Source organism: Moschus berezovskii, chromosome 3 (genome assembly GCF_049115385.1).
Source record: "Moschus berezovskii isolate FMDL1 chromosome 3, NW_MosBer_1.0, whole genome shotgun sequence".
Classification (NCBI taxonomy): domain Eukaryota; kingdom Metazoa; phylum Chordata; class Mammalia; order Artiodactyla; family Moschidae; genus Moschus; species Moschus berezovskii.
In genome coordinates this window covers 33,952,005-33,967,972 of record NC_142462.1, presented here as the reverse complement: position 1 = coordinate 33,967,972, position 15,968 = coordinate 33,952,005, and the positions used below count along the sequence as shown (strand labels likewise).

The window sequence follows — 15,968 nt, the reverse complement described above, 5'->3', positions numbered from 1 at the left end:
CCAGGAACAAAAGTTTCAGGGGCAAACCTCCTTTTGTCACTTGGTAGAACATTGACCAATGGGTTCTCTGTTAATATATTTACAAATTTTAACAGCAGTTTCTATTTTACAGAAGATAAAAATTACTCTCTCTCTCTGTGATAACTCAAATTCTGACAATTTAAAAGCTTTTTATTTACATGGATCCTGTGTCACAAAATTAAAACCTGTCTATTTTAGAAACCTAGAGTCCCTTGGACTGCAAGGAGATCCAACCAGTCCATTCTAGAGCAGATCAATCCTGGGTGTTTATTGGAAGGACTGATGCTAAGGCTGAAACTCCAATACTTTGGCCACCTCATGCGATGAGTTGACTCACTGGAAAAGACTCTGATGCTGGGAAGGATTGGGGGTGGGAGGAGAAGGGGACGACAGAGAATGAGATGGCTGGAGGGCATCACCGACTCGATGGACATGAGTTTGAGTGAACTCCAGGAGTTGGTGATGGACAGGGAGGCCTGGCGTGCTGTTATTCATGGGGTCGCGGAGAGTCGGAGACGACTGAGCGACTGAACTGAACTGAAACCTGTGTTTATGAGTGAGATTCCAGTCTCTGTGTTCCCCTTAAATGTCTTTGTAAACATTAGGTCTTCTGATCTTCCTATTATACTGCATGTTATAAGGAGATACAGAAACATCATCATCATCTTTGTATTAGTCAGTGATCATTCAAGGAAATGGAATCCATAAGGTAATTCAACAGAGTAAACTTAATAGGGCAGAATTACTTAGAAAAATATTAGAAGAGATGAGAGAGAAAATAGAGGAAGGTGAGGTAACCCAGAGACTTAACAAGTGCTACTGCCTCAAAGGATCAAAACGACAAAGATAAGACATAGTATGCTAGAGCCCAGGAACTGGATTTGGCATGAGGGAATCAGAAACCCAGATAGCCACCAAGATGCCACCCTCAGAGGAGACAAGGCCAGAGCTGTGGGATTTGATCTGGGACTGTGGGGAAAATTAAGCCATCTGGACTGAAATAGAGTCATGGAGGCAAGAGCTTCTTGAAGACATGGGGGCACAAGAGAAGGAGGCAAGTTGTGGGAGCGCTTTCATTTGTCCTTCAATCTCCACCCAGTGCTTCCTACTGGATGAACCTAAGAAGGAAACAGATGGCAAAACAGCCTGGGAAGTGAAGTTTGTCAACATCAGCCCAATGCAGACCAGCAGAGCAGGGGAAGGGCAAAAGCACTGTCACTAGTGTGAATACATGGCAAACTCTGCAGAAGAAGTTAAGTAAGCCAGATTTCACACTCAGCCTGAATTGTAGCAACTCTGTAAAAAGATCTCGTAGAAGTTAGAATAACTATGAATTTAGTTTTCCAGATGATTTTGGAGTATGATTATCCATGGGGTCTCTGATCTCACATTCTTCTTCTGCTGCTGCTGCTGCTAAGTCGCTTCAGTTGTGTCCAACTCTGTGCAACTCCACCATAGACTCCAGCAGGCTCCTCTGTCTCTGGGATTCTCCAGGCAAGAACACTGAAGTGGGTTGCCATTTCCTTCTCCAATGCATGAAAATGACAAGTGAAAGTGAAGTCGCTCAGTCGTGTCCGACTCTTAGCGAACCCACAGACAGCAGCCTACCAGGCTCCTCTGTCCATGGGATTTTCCAGGCAAGAGTACTGGAGTGGGGTGCCAGCACCTTCTCTGCAAATTCTTCTAGACTAGCCATAACTGAGCAAGATCAAGGAACACACGAATAGGCAGAAGTTTTACTGCAAACACTCTCCAGTGGGAAAACTGGAATTGGTCCCTGGTTGATATAGCAATTCTCCAACTTGGTTCCTCCTGGAGGACTTTGTGTGGATGTGTTTACATTTTCCAAAGCACTACCGTTACACTCTGTTAAGGGGGAACATACCATCAAACAACACCAAATCCCAAGAAAACGAAAATCCTGTGTATTTTAATGGTAATAGGTTCTAATTGCTTCATCTTAAATTGTTTAAGTGAAACAAAAGAATGGAGAAGGAAGGTGCCAGGATGGGTCAGGATGAAGGAGAAAGAGAAGTTACTGTCTACTTGAGGTCACCTCCGCTGTCAGGCTTGGGGTTGGGTACGTGCCACTGGCTAACTCATTTAATCTTCACAACAACTTTGAGAGGTCAGAATGTTTGTTCCAAGTTTACAGATGACAAAACCATGAACCAAAGAGGCTGAGCATCTTTGGGTGCCCCACAGTGAGGGTGAGATGCAGAAGATTGTTGATACTCCATTCCAAAGGTCAACTTCTATCTGATATACCAAGGATGTTTCTGTAATTTTATATTCCTTAATCATTTACTTATACTAAAAGATTTGTATTTCCTTGAAACAAAATAAAATTACTAAGTCTAAGGAGAACATCTTTTTCCAGCATCTATGTAATCACTAGACAAGGGCATGTAGTGCTTGGCAAAAAGGGACAGGAAGAAAAGCAGCCAAAAATTTAAGAGATATTCAAATTGTTCCCTCTTACATATTCCTACAGAATAAGATCACAGTTGTGTCAATATGCATAATGAAAGTGAGAATAGAAATCTGTAGTGGTAAAAAAAAAAATTCAGTGTAATCTGAGGAAGGAAATGGGACTACTGAAGTCACGAAATTATAATCTAGAGATTCACAGGCCAAAGAATAAGTAAGCCAAGCTTTTTTCCCCTCTATGTTTTTGAGTACATACAAATAAAGGGATATTTAGATATCTATATCTTAGCATACAGTGAACCAGTATTTAGTCTTTACTAAAGACTGTATCATTATCTTGACATTACACTGTCTAAACGTGCCTCTGTTTATTCATTTATTCCTTGCCCACCAATTTACATTTATTAAAGTATCTACAGTCTCCAGGTGATGTCAACATGGCATCTCACCTCATACCTGAAGCATGACCATGCTACGCCCCAGGGCTACAAAGTACTAATGTATGTTATCTCCCTGAGGAATTTTCAATCTTGCACAGCAGTTCCCAACTTTTTCCTTCATGATGTTCTTATCATCTCAATAATTTTTTATTTTTACTATGCTCCTAAGCCTATCAATTGAGTTTACTAAGTTTTCAGGTCCAAACAACTAATTACTATATATGTCCTAAGAACCTAACACTTTTTGGGCATTGCATAATTTCTCAAACCTTAGAATCGGATTAGAAACCATCACTATTACATTGTGTTCCAGAGTATTCTCAGAGTACTAGTTTCTGTTTTATCATGGCAGTATCCAAAATCCAAATTTTAAAAATATATGATGGTATTTAAAAGAACAAAGAGCATTAATATTCAAACATGCTTAAAATTCTCCAAGCCAGGCTTCAGCAATATGTGAACTGTGAACTTCCAGATGTTCAAGCTGGTTTTAGAAAAGGCAGAGGAACCAGAAATTGCCAACATCCACTGGATCATCAAAAAATCAAGAGAGCTCAGAAAAACGTCTATTTCTGCTTTATTGACTATGCCAAAGCATTTGACTGTGTGGCTCACAAAAAACTGTGGAAAATTCTGAAACAGATGGGACTACCAGACCACCTTACCTGCCTCTTAAGAAACCTGTATGCAGGTTGGGAAGCAACAGTTAGAACTGGACAGGGAACAACAGACTGGTTCCAAATAGGAAAAGGAGTACGTCAAGGCTGTGTATTGTCACCCTGCTTATTTAACTTATATGCAGAGTACATCATGAGAAATGCTGGGCTGGATGAAGCACAAGCTGGAATCAAGATTGCCAGGAGAAATATCAATAACCTCAGATATGCAGATGACACCACTCTTATGGCAGAAAGTGAAGAGGAACTCAAAAGCCTCTTGATGAAAGTGAAAGAGGAGAGTGAAAAAGTTGGCTTGAAGCTCAATATTCAGGAAACTAAGATTGTGGTCTCCGGTCCCATCACTTCATAGGAAACAGATGGGAAAACAGTGGAAACAGTGGATGATTTTATCTTTCTGGGCTCCTAAATCACTGCAGATGGTGAGTACAGCCATGAAATTAAAAGACGCTTACTCCTTGGAAGGAAAGTTATGACCAACCTAGATAGCATATTAAAAAGCAGAGACATTACCTTGCCCACAAAGGTCCGTCTAGTCAAGGCTATGGTTTATCCAGTGGTCATATATGGATATGAGAGATGGACTATAAAGAGAGCTGAGATCCGAAGAATTGATGCTTTTGAACTGTGGTGTTGGAGAAGACTCTTGAGAGTCCCTTGGACTGCAAAGATATCCAACCAGTCCATCCTAAAGGAGATAAGTCCTGAGTGTTCATTGGAAGGACTGTTGTTGATGCTGAAACTCCAATACTTTGGCCACCTGATACGAACAGCTGACTCATTTGAAAAGACCCTGATGCTGAGAAAGATTGAGGGCAGGAGGAGAATGGGATGACAGATGATGAGATGGTTGGATGGCATCACCAACTCGATGAGCATGGGTTTGGGTAGACTCCAGGAGTTGGTGATGGACAGAAAGGCCTGGCGTGCTGCAGTTCATGGGGTCGCAAAGAGTCGGACACGACTTAGCGACTGAACTGAACTGAATAGTCAAACTGTGGGCTTCCCTTAGCTGGCAGTGCACACAGTGTTTGGCAGATGCCTTTTTGTGTAAATTCAAAATATTAAATATCCCATAGCACCCTGTGGGTCTACACAGGGAAATATAAGTTTGGGAACTGCAGGTTCAGTGCAGAGGTTCTCAGTGTTGGCCCTGCTGACAGTTGGAGCTGTAGATTTTTTGTTCCAGGGGTTGCATTGTGCATTACAGAATGTTTAGTAGCAATGCACCCAAAAGGATAAGACATACTCTTCTCAACTGGGACAATCAAAATGTCTCCACAGATCACCAAATGTCTCGCGGGGTGAAAAACTGCCCCTGTTTTAAACCGAGAACTTCCAGACGTATAAGCTGGATTTAGAAAAGGCAGAGGAACCAGACAGAGATCAAATTGCAACATCTGCTGGAACATAGAAAAAGCAAGAGAATTCCAGAAAAACACATACTTCTGCTTCAATGACCATGTTAAAACCTTCGACTATCTGGATGACAACAAACTATGGAAAATTCTTAAAGAGATGGGAATAACAGACCACCTAAACTGCCTCCCAGAAACCTGTATGCAGGTCAAGAAGCAACAGTTAGAACTGTACATGGAATGGACTGGCTCAATACTGGGAAAGGAGTACATCCAGGCTGTGTATCATCACCCTGTTTATTTAACTTATATGCCCAGTACATCATGAGAAATGCCGGGCTGAATGAAGCCCAAGCTGGAATCAAAAAGATTGTCAGGAAAAATATCAATAACCTCAGATATGCAAATAACACTACCCTTATGGCAGAAAGGGAAGAGGAACTAAAGAGCCTCTTGAAGGTGAAAGAGAAGAGTAAAAAAGCTAGCTTAAAACTCAACATTCAAAAAACAAAGATCATGGCATCCAGTCCCATCACCTCATGGCAAATAGATGGGGAAACAATGGAAATGGTGACAGACTTTCTTTTCTTGGGCTCCAAAATCACTGCAGATGGTGACTGCAGCCATGAAATTAAAAGGCACTTGCTCCTTGGAAGAAAAGCTATGACAAGCCTAGACAGAGTATTAAAGAGCGGAAACATTACTTTGCCAACAAAGGTTTGTCTAGTCAAAGCTATCATTTTTCCAGTAGTTGTGTACGGATGTGAGAGTTGGACCATAAAGAAGGCTGAGCACCGAAGAATTGATGCTTTTGAATTGTGGTGTTGGAGAAAACTCTTAAGAGTCCCTTGGACTGCAAGGAGATCAAACCAGTCAATCCTAAATGAAATCAACTCTGAGTATTCATTGGAAGGACTGATAATGAAGCTGAAGCTCCACTACTTTGGCCACCTGATGTGACAAGCTGACTCATTAGAAAAGTCCCTGATGCTGGGAAAAACTGAAGGCAGGAGGAGAAGGGGGCAACAGAGGATGAGATGGTTATATGTCATCACCAACTCAATGGACATGGATTTGCGCAAACTCCAGGAGATGGTGAAGGACAAGGAAGCCTGGTGTGCTGCAGTCCATGGGGTTGCAAAGAGTCTGACACGACGGAACTACCGAACAACAATAAATAAGTTAATCAACATTTGCCAAGGGCTAGCATAACTGCAGTAATACAGGTAACCATGGGGAAATGACCTCCATAATGCAAATCCAGGTGGTAAATTCTTATCTCAAATGATTACCCTCCCTTTCTTAAAATATTTTCTTTCCCTGGGTTTCTAATATTTCACACTTTATTGTTTTTCTTTTATCTCACTACCCACTCCTTCTCAATCTTTTTGTTAGATCCTCTTTCTGCTCTTTAAATGGTGGAATGGCTTGGAGCTTAGACCTCAGGCCTTATTTCTCCACAGTCTACACTCACGGCCATAATTGGAGACATATCAGTATTATCATTTTAAGTATAATCTATGATGTCCCAAATCATGTCTCTGTCAGCCTTTCTAAACACTCCTGTCCAGCTGCTCCCTCAACATCTGCAAGTTGATGTCACATTGGCATTTAACACTTAACAGCCAAAACCCAAAACAGCCTAAACACTTCACCTAGTGTTTACCAGACCAGTAAATACCACCCAAATTCATCCAATTACTCAAGCCCAACATCTCTAGAGTTATAGAGTTGAGGCTTCTCTTTCTCTTCACTCTATATCAAGTTCAATGAATCTCGTCAACTCCATTTTTAAAGTATCTTTAAAATCTGATCATTTCTACCCATTTTCATGACTGTCACCTAGGTGCAAGGCATCATCATTTATTGACTCAACCACTATGACTAACTGGCCTACTTCCCCCTTTACTTCCAGCAAGTTCTTGTTGATACAGCAGCAAGAAGGTCCTTTAAAACTTAAGATCACATTATTCCTACATTTAAAGCTTACTATGGCTTGAGGATGCTCTGGATCTGATATCTGGATGCTCCTCTGATCTCATTTCTTGCTTATCTTCTCTCTGCCCAAGACTCATAAATCCATTTTTTGTCTCTGAATTATACTAAGCAAGCCCAGGGCTTTTACACGTGTGGCTCCCTATACCCAGAATGCTCTTCCTTTGATATGTTTGTTGCTTGTGAAGGAAACCAGAATATTCATAGGAAATCCAAAAAACACCAAAATGCCTCCTTAATATAAACATTATTTTGACCTGAAGGCAACTAAGCAGCAGCAAATGCAGGAAAATCTCTGCATTCCCCCTTTTCTGGATGAAGTCATGGTATAAATTCTCCTTTTACTCTTAACTGCCTTGAGATAGCACAAGAGAAATCTGCAAACAAATCTTTCTCCACTGGTTTACTCCCATACTTTTACCTTCCCACAGTTTGCTACCCTTGGAAGCCTAAAACTATTTAACTCTGTCCTGTCCTCTCTCTACAAATTTATTGATCTTTGTTGGAAATATAATGTAGGTGGAACTCTAGGAAACTGCTTTGAGTTACTCTTTGTAAAGGTTTCTCCTGCATAATGTGTGCTGCATGCACTAATCAACTGTTTTTCTCTTGTTAATGTCTCCATGCTAAAGGATCCTAGCTGAAAACTTTTAAAAAATGTCAAGGTTTGCCTTCCCTACACTCTAAGTTGAGAAAATGGGTGAGTGGGTCAAAGCTCAGAAGGGTGAATGAAGCAACAAGGTTTGCTCGGGAAATCTAAGCAGGCCAGCAGAGCTGGGGTACTGGGCAGCAGTCCTCAGCCCCTTTGTGTCTCCACTCTTGCAAATCCACCGTTCATATGTCCAACAGAAAATCTTCCCTGTGGTTTTCAAATATAGATGATGCCCCGCTATTTACAATATGACAGGATCTCATAATGTGTGGGTATCAGGAAACAGGGAAGGAAACCTAGGGAGAATAAGCGGCTAGATAAACAGGCAGAGGGGTTGCCAAAAGATGAGAGTCTAATGTGTGCATGCTCCTGCACACCAAAGATTCTTCATATTATCTGGAAAATGAGAACTGCATTTTGAACCAAAAATTGCAATAGAGCATTTCTTCAATTTTATAAATACTATTTGAAAATGTGGTACCTACATAATATATGACAAATACACCATGAGTTATTTCATCATTTCCCTATTATTGAGTTTCTAAAGTTGCTTATAATTTTTGCCATCTTAAGTAACAGAATAATCAACATACATCCTTATTAATTTTTGAGCATATTACTCCCTTAGGGTAAATTTCTAGAGATGTACTGTTAAAGGCTTTAAATATTTTAAAGTTCTAATATATGCTGCCAAGTGATCCTCCAAGGAAGGATGTAACCACACATTCTCCCAATAGTGTATCAGTCTTTTCACCACAGTGTTATCAATAAAGAGTAGTTTTAAAATCTTTGCAAATTTAATAGATTTAAATAGTACATTATGATACCTCTTAAAATTTTTCTTGATTACTAATGATGTCAAACATTATTTCATATATTTACTATCACCTGAATATCTCTATTTTAAAATTGTCTGCACACAACCTTTGAAAAGAAGAATCTTAAGAGGTTCCCATACTGAACAAATCTGCTAACATTGACCAGTATTCATTATTGCAAACAAATTAACTTAAGCATACTATGTGTCAGGAAGCATTCTAAATGTGTTGTACATATTAGTTCATTTAATCACCACAACAGTAATATGAGGGAGGTTTTAGGAATATATTTACAGATGAAAGAAATTAAGGGATAGAGAAGTGAGTACCTTCATCAAGTTAACACAAGTTTTAAAGGAGAGAGCTAAGATTTGCCTCATACATGCTATTAACTTTTCTGGAGGAGAAGATTTGAGGGGGGAAATGAGTTTGATTTTGTACATGTTGACTTTCATAAATCTGTAGAATATTTAAGTTAGTGGTTCTCAATTGGATAACATTGTTCCCTAGGGCACATCTGACCATTTCCGGAGACATTTTTGATGATCACAATTGAGGAAAGGGTGGTTGATACTTGAGAGGCTAGGGATGCTGTTAAGCATCCTACAATGTGGAGGACAGCCCTGACAGCAAACATTGGCCAAACCAAAATGTCAACAGTACTGAGGCTGGGAAACCTCCAACTAAATGGGTATATTTAATATGAAGCTGAAATTCAGAAAAGTGGTCCAGGTCAGAGAGAAAGATTTGGTATAAACAATATAGAGGCACACCATAAAAGGATTATATTTTCAAGGATCACTGTGAACATATACTGTTATCTACATCTCTGCTCACTGGCAGCTTGCATCAAATTTATTATTTAAGATTTTGGAATTAAATAGACTAAAAATTGAACATTTAGCCACAAACAACTCATTTATAGAGCACCCTTGTTTTTTAGTAATTGTACAGAGAAATTAGAACTCCTGTTTTTGTTCCAACAAAAATAATGCAAAACAAAATTCCATATAATTGATTGTTATGATTGTCACCAAAATGCTTGCAAGCAAACGGGTCATTGCTGAGTAGCACAAAATGGAATTATTTTAGACAAATTAGGCAATTCCAGCAATAAGAGACACAAAATTAACGAAATAATATATGAGAACCATAAGCACATCGTGAGCAAGGAAGAGACAATTAAGCCACGCTTAGAACTTATTAGTTAATGAGCCACCTCGCAAAAGGACTATTGTCATGTCTATGGACATGGCAAGACATACTTGGTGGTTCAAGGAGTTTCTTCAGGAATGTAACTGTTACTTTTGCTTTGTGGAATCTTGGCAGGCATGCCAGTTTGCCAAGGTCACAATCTGCTGGCAGGAGGCAAAGTAAAGGCTCTCATCCATGCAAGTTAGCAAGGGGCAGGGTGCCAACTGGAGGGCATGGCAAAGGCTATTTGCTTTCAGTAAAAAAAGGTGTGTTATATAAATTTTATATTTTGAAGCAGATTTTTCAGAAAAATCAGGGTTTCTTGGATAGCTGAAACCTTTCATGCTTATTTCCAGCTTTAAAAAAAAAAAAAAAAAACATGACTATTAACACCACGTATTTTACTGGGGTGGAGTGTGTGTTCTGGAGTGAGACATTTGAATTTGAATCCTGGTCCTGCCACTTACCAGTTGTATATATTTCACTGCTTGACAACTCAGTTTTTTCCTCTCTAGAACAAGGGGAATTTCTCCTACGGTTCTTGTAAGAACATGTTGGTTAATACATGTAAAATCCTTATTTAGAGTTTTACTATGCTAAATGCTTATTAATATTGGTTATTTTAATATAATTTTTGCTTCAGTCTAGCTGGACTGCTGGAACAACAAACATTTATTTCTCATAGTTCTCGAGGCTGAGAATTACAAGATCAGGGTCCTAGTGAGAACTCTCTGCCTGGCTTGCAGATGGCCGCCTTCTAGTTTTACCCTCACATGGTGAAGTGAAGTGAAGTGAAGTCACTCAGTCATGTCTGACTCTTTGTAACTCCTGGACTGCAGCCTATAAGGCTCCTCTGTCCATGGAATTTTCCAGGGAAGAGTACTGGAGTGGGTTGTCATTTCCTTCTCCAAGGGATCTTCCTGACTCAGGGATCGAACCTGGGTCTCCGGCTTTGCAGGCAGACACTTTACCATCTGAGCCACCAGGGGAGTCTAGAGAGAGATAAAGCACTCTCTAGACTTTCCACTTTCTACTCTCCTTTTACAAGGGCACTAATCCTTTCACGAGGCCCCACCCCTCCTGACCTCTTCTAAACCTAATTACCTCACAAAGCTCCACCTCCTACTAAAATTACTTTAGGGGTTTTTAGGCATTCAACATAAGAATTTAGGGAAACAAAAATACGTAGTACAAATATTTGAAACAAAAGAAATGTTATGGTGCTTAAACCCTCCTTTCCTAAATAGTCTGCAGTCATAGAAAGGAATCTCTTTTCAAGTGCTATGTATCTCCTTTGTCAATAATTCCGTATTCATCTAAGGATGCTTATATCTCCTCTAAACTTACATCCTGATAATTTATCTTGTTTAATATAGTGCCGATACTATCATGAAGTATTCTATAAATATCTATGGCATTTAATTCCTCATATGTGTATGCCCTGATTCCTTACAAGATTTTTTTAAAATCATATGCGTTGACCTATCTTGAAATAAGAACTTGTTTTAACATCTAGAACATGTCCAGTTCTTGTGTACCTCCACGCATCAGCACAGTGCCCATCAATCACATCAGTGGGATTCAATGAATATTTGTTAAAAAAAAGAACAAAAATATTTAATAAGATTTTGTCGTTTTGATGATGATAGTGTTATATATAATAAAAAACAAGGCTCTAGCTTTATAACGTTTCTTGTAATTTGTTATCCTCATTTATTTTTCTTTTATTTATTTCCTTCTCTTTTATTTTTTAAATTGACATGCAGTAAAATATATAGGTCTACATATTTTAACAAATGTATAGATTATTATAACTATAATCGCAATCAGGATACAAAATAGGTTCTTTACAGTTCAGTTCAATTCAGTTCAATTCAGTCGCTCAGTCCTGTCCGACTCTCCGCGACCCCATGAATCACAGCATGCCAGGCTTCCCTGTCCATCACCAACTCCCGGAGTACACTCAAACTCATGTCCACAGAGTCGGTGATGCCATCCAGCCATCTCATTCTCCGTCGTCCCCTTCTCCTCCCGCCCCCAACCTTTCCCAGCATCAGAGTCTTTTCCAGTGAGTCAACTCGTCGCATGAGGTGGCCAAAGTATTGCAGTTTCAGCTTTAGCATCAGTCCCTCCAATGAACATCCAGGATTGATCTCCTTTAGAATGGACTGGTTGGATCTCCTTGCAGTATAAGGGACTCTCAAGAGTCTTCTCCAACACCACAGTTCAAAAGCATCGATTCTTCGGCGATCAGCCTTCTTCACAGTCCAACTCTCACACCCATACATAACCACGGGAAAAACCATTGCCTTGACTAGACGGACCTTGGTTGGCAAAGTAATGTCTCTGCTTTTTAATATACTATCAAGGTTGGTCATAACTTTCCTTCCAAGGAGTAAGCGTCTTTTAATTTCATGGCTGCAATCAGCATCTGCAGTGATTTTGGAGCCCAAAAAAAACAGAGTCTGACACTGTTTCCACTGTTTTTCCATCTATTTCCCATGAAGTGATGGGACCACATGCCATGATCTTTGTTTTCTGAATGTTGAGCTTCAAACCAACGTTTTCACTCTCCTCTTTCACTTTCATCAAGAGGCTTTTGAGTTCCTCTTCACTTTCTGCCATAAGGGTAGTGTCATCTGCATATCTGAGGTTATTGATATTTCTCCCAGCAATCTCGATTCCAGCTTGTGCCTCTTCCAGCCCAACGTTCCTCATGATGTACTCTGCATATAAGTTAAATAAGCAAGGTGACAATATACAACCTTGACGTACACCTTTTCCTATTTGGAACCAGTCTGTTGTTCCATGTCCAGTTCTAACTGTTGCTTCCTGACCTGCATACAGGTTTCTCAAGAGGCAGGTCAGGTGGTCTGGGATTCCCATCTCTTTCAGAATGTTCCACAGTTTATTGTGATCCACACAGTCAAAGGCTTTGGCATAGTCAATGAAGCAGAAATAGATGTTTTTCTGGAACTCTCTTGCTTTCTCCATGATCCAGCGGATGTTGGCAATTTGATCTCTGGTGCCTCTGCCTTTTCTAAAACCTGCTTGAACATCTGGGAGTTCACGGTTTACATATTGCTGAAGCCTGGCTTGGAGAATTTTGAGCATGACTTTGCTAGCGTGTGAGATGAGGGCAATTGTCCGGTAGTTTGAGCATTCTTTGGCATTGCCTTTCTTTGGGATTGGAATGAAGACTGACCTCTTCCAGTCCTGTGGCCACTGCTGAGTTTTCCAAATCTGCTGGCATATTGAGTGCAGCACTTTCACAGCATCATCTTTCAAGACTTGAAATAGCTCAACTGAACTTCCATCACCTCCACTAGCTTTGTTAGTAGTGATGCTTTCTAAGGCCCACTTGACTTCACATTCCAAGATGTCTGGCTCTAGGTCAGTGATCACGTTATCGTTACTATCTTGGTCGTGAAGATCTTTTTTGTACAGTTCTTCTGTGTATTCTTGCCACCTCTTCTTAATATCTTCTGCTTCTGTTAGGTCCATACCATTTCTGTCCTTTATCGAGCCCATCTTTGCATGAAATGTTCCCTTGGAATCTCTAATTTTCTTGAAGAGGTCTCTTGTTTTTCCTATTCTGTTGTTTTCCTCTATTTCTTTGCATTGATCACTGAGGAAGGCTTTCTTATCTCTCCTTGCTATTCTTTGGAACTCTGCATTCAGATGCTTATATCTTTCCTTTTCTCCTTTGCTTTTCACCTCTCTTCTTTTCATAGCTATTTGTAAGGCCTCCTCAGACAGCCATTTCTCTCTTTTGCATTTCTTTTCCATGGGGATGGTCTTGGTCCCTGTCTCCTGTACAATGTCACGAACCTCCGTCCAGAGTTCATCAGGTACTCTATCTATCAGATCTAGTCCCTTAAATCTATTTCTCACTTCCACTGTATAATCATAAGGGATTTGATTGAGGCCATATCTGAATGGTCTAGTGGTTTTCCCTACTTTCTTCAATTTAAGTCTGAACTTCGCAATAAGGAGTTCATGATCTGAGCCACAGTCAGCTCCTGGTCTTGTTTTCGCTAACTGTATAGAGCTTCTCCATCTTTGGTTGCAAAGAATATAATCAATCTGATTTCGGTGTTGACCATCTGGTGATGTCCATGTGTAGAGTCTTCTCTTGTGTTGTTGGAAGAGGGTGTTTGCTATGACCAGTGCATTCTCTTAACAAAACTCTATTAGCCTTTGCCCTGCTTCATTCCGTGCTCCAAGGCCAAATTTGCCTGTTACTCCAGGTGTTTCTTGACTTCCTACTTTTGCATTCCAGTCCCCTATGATGAAAAGCACAACTTTTTTGGGTGTTAGTTCTAAAAGGTCTTGTAGGTCTTCGTAGAACAGTTCAACTTCAGCTTCTTCAGCATTACTGGTTGGGGCATAGACTTGGATTACTGTAATATTGAATGGTTTGCCTTGGAGACGAACAGAAATCATTCTGTCATTTTTAAGACTGCATCCAAGTACTGCATTTCGGACTCTTTTGTTGACCATGATGGCTACTCCATTTCTTCTAAGGGATTCCTGCCCACAGTAGTAGATATAATGGTCATCCGAGTTAAATTCACCCATTCCAGTCCATTTTATTTCACTGATTCCTAGAATGTCGACGTTCACTCTTGCCATCTCCTGTTTGACCACTTCCAATTTGCCTTGATTCATGGACCTAACATTCCAGGTTCCTATGCAATATTGCTCTTTACAGCACCGGACCTTGCTTCTATCACTGGTCACATCCACAGCTGGGTATTGGTTTTGCTTTTTCTCCATCCCTTTATTCCTTCTATAGTTATTTCTCCACTGAGCTCCAGTAGCATACTGGGCACCTACCGACCTGGGGAATTCCTCGTTCAGTATCCTACCATTTTGCCCTTTGTTACTGTTCATGGGGTTCTCAAGGCAAGTATACTGAAGTGGTTTGCCATTCCCTTCTCCAGTGGACCACATTCGGCTGTGGTCCATGTGATCAGATCGGCTAGTTTCCTGTGATTATGATTTCAGTTTGTCTGCCCTCTGGTGCCCCCTAGCAATACCTACCGTCTTATTTGGGTTTCTCTTACCTTGGTCGTGGAAAAACTCTTCACAGCCGCTCCAGCAAACACCTCTCCCCAAAATGCCATATGTTCCACTTACACCAACCACAGGTAATAATTGATACATTCTCTGTCATTGTAAGTTCTACTATTTAATGTTAAACAAAAAAATTTTTTTAAAATTTGGAATAATTTTAGGTGTGCAGGAAAGCTGTCAATACACTGAGTTTCCATATACACTTCACTCAACTTCCCCTAAAGTTAACATCTTACATTACCACAGGACATTTGTCAAAACTAAGAAATTAACATTACCAAAATACTATGAACTTAACTACAGATTTTACTTGAATTTCATCAGTTTCTCACTAGCATCCTTTTAACTATTCTAGGATTCATTCTAGGTCCCAAATTATATTTAGTGCTGGGTTTCCTTAATCTCTCCCCTGATACGTGACAGTGTCTAGTCTTCCCTGGTTTTTCATGACTTTCATGCTTTTTAAAGACCACTTCTCAAATATTCTGTAGACTGTTCCTCAAATTGTGTTTGCCTCATTTTTTTTTTTTTTTGCATTATTTGACTGAAGATATGAATCTGGGGGAAGAACACAAAGAAGGGAAATACCCTTTTTAATCACACCCACCTAAGTATACATGACCCTCATACTTATCATTGGTGAGGTTCACTTTGATCACTTGGTTAAGGATGTTTCTATGTGGTTTCTCCACTATTCTGTACTCCATTCATTGAGTCAGTCATTGAGTCACTAATTTAAAATTCTTATTATGAGTAACTATTGCAAGTCTAATTTATCCACAGCCCTGTCACATGAAAGGTGCTTTCCATTTACACTTTACCACATACATGAGACAAGTACTATCTTCCTGATTTTATATGAGAATTGAACTTGTGGGAATTAAATAGAGCTTATTTAGTAAAAGGCAGAAGTAAAATTCAAGTCCATGAATATCTGATTCCAAAACAAATGCTTGGTTCTTACCAGACTGTCCTTCCATCTACCCCCAAAATAAGCATCAACAAAAGTGAAGCCATTCATTCCTTTCATTCAGTATACCACTTATATTTTTCCTTTCCAACTCAACATTCCAACACACTTGAACAAGTGTGTTTATTTCATAAGGCTGTGGCTGGTGATTAGCAAACTGATCGGATGTGTCAGCAGTGGGGATACCAAACAACAAAGATAAACATCACCTAAGCCTGGGAAGACAAAGACTACAGGGAAAGTGAGATCCCAGATGAGAATGAAAGTGAGTGGAAGAACAGAAAAGAAATTCAGAGTATGAATGCCAGAGAAGCACAGAAAATAATGGCAGAGA

General features: G+C 39.9%; 1 protein-coding gene across 4 annotated transcripts in view; it reads right to left on the bottom strand.

Annotated features, from left to right (window-relative positions):
* The window catches only part of LOC129552284 (histone deacetylase 9), a 716,367-nt gene that overhangs the window by 137,555 nt on the left and 562,844 nt on the right, over positions 1–15,968 (bottom strand). The window lies entirely within an intron of this gene.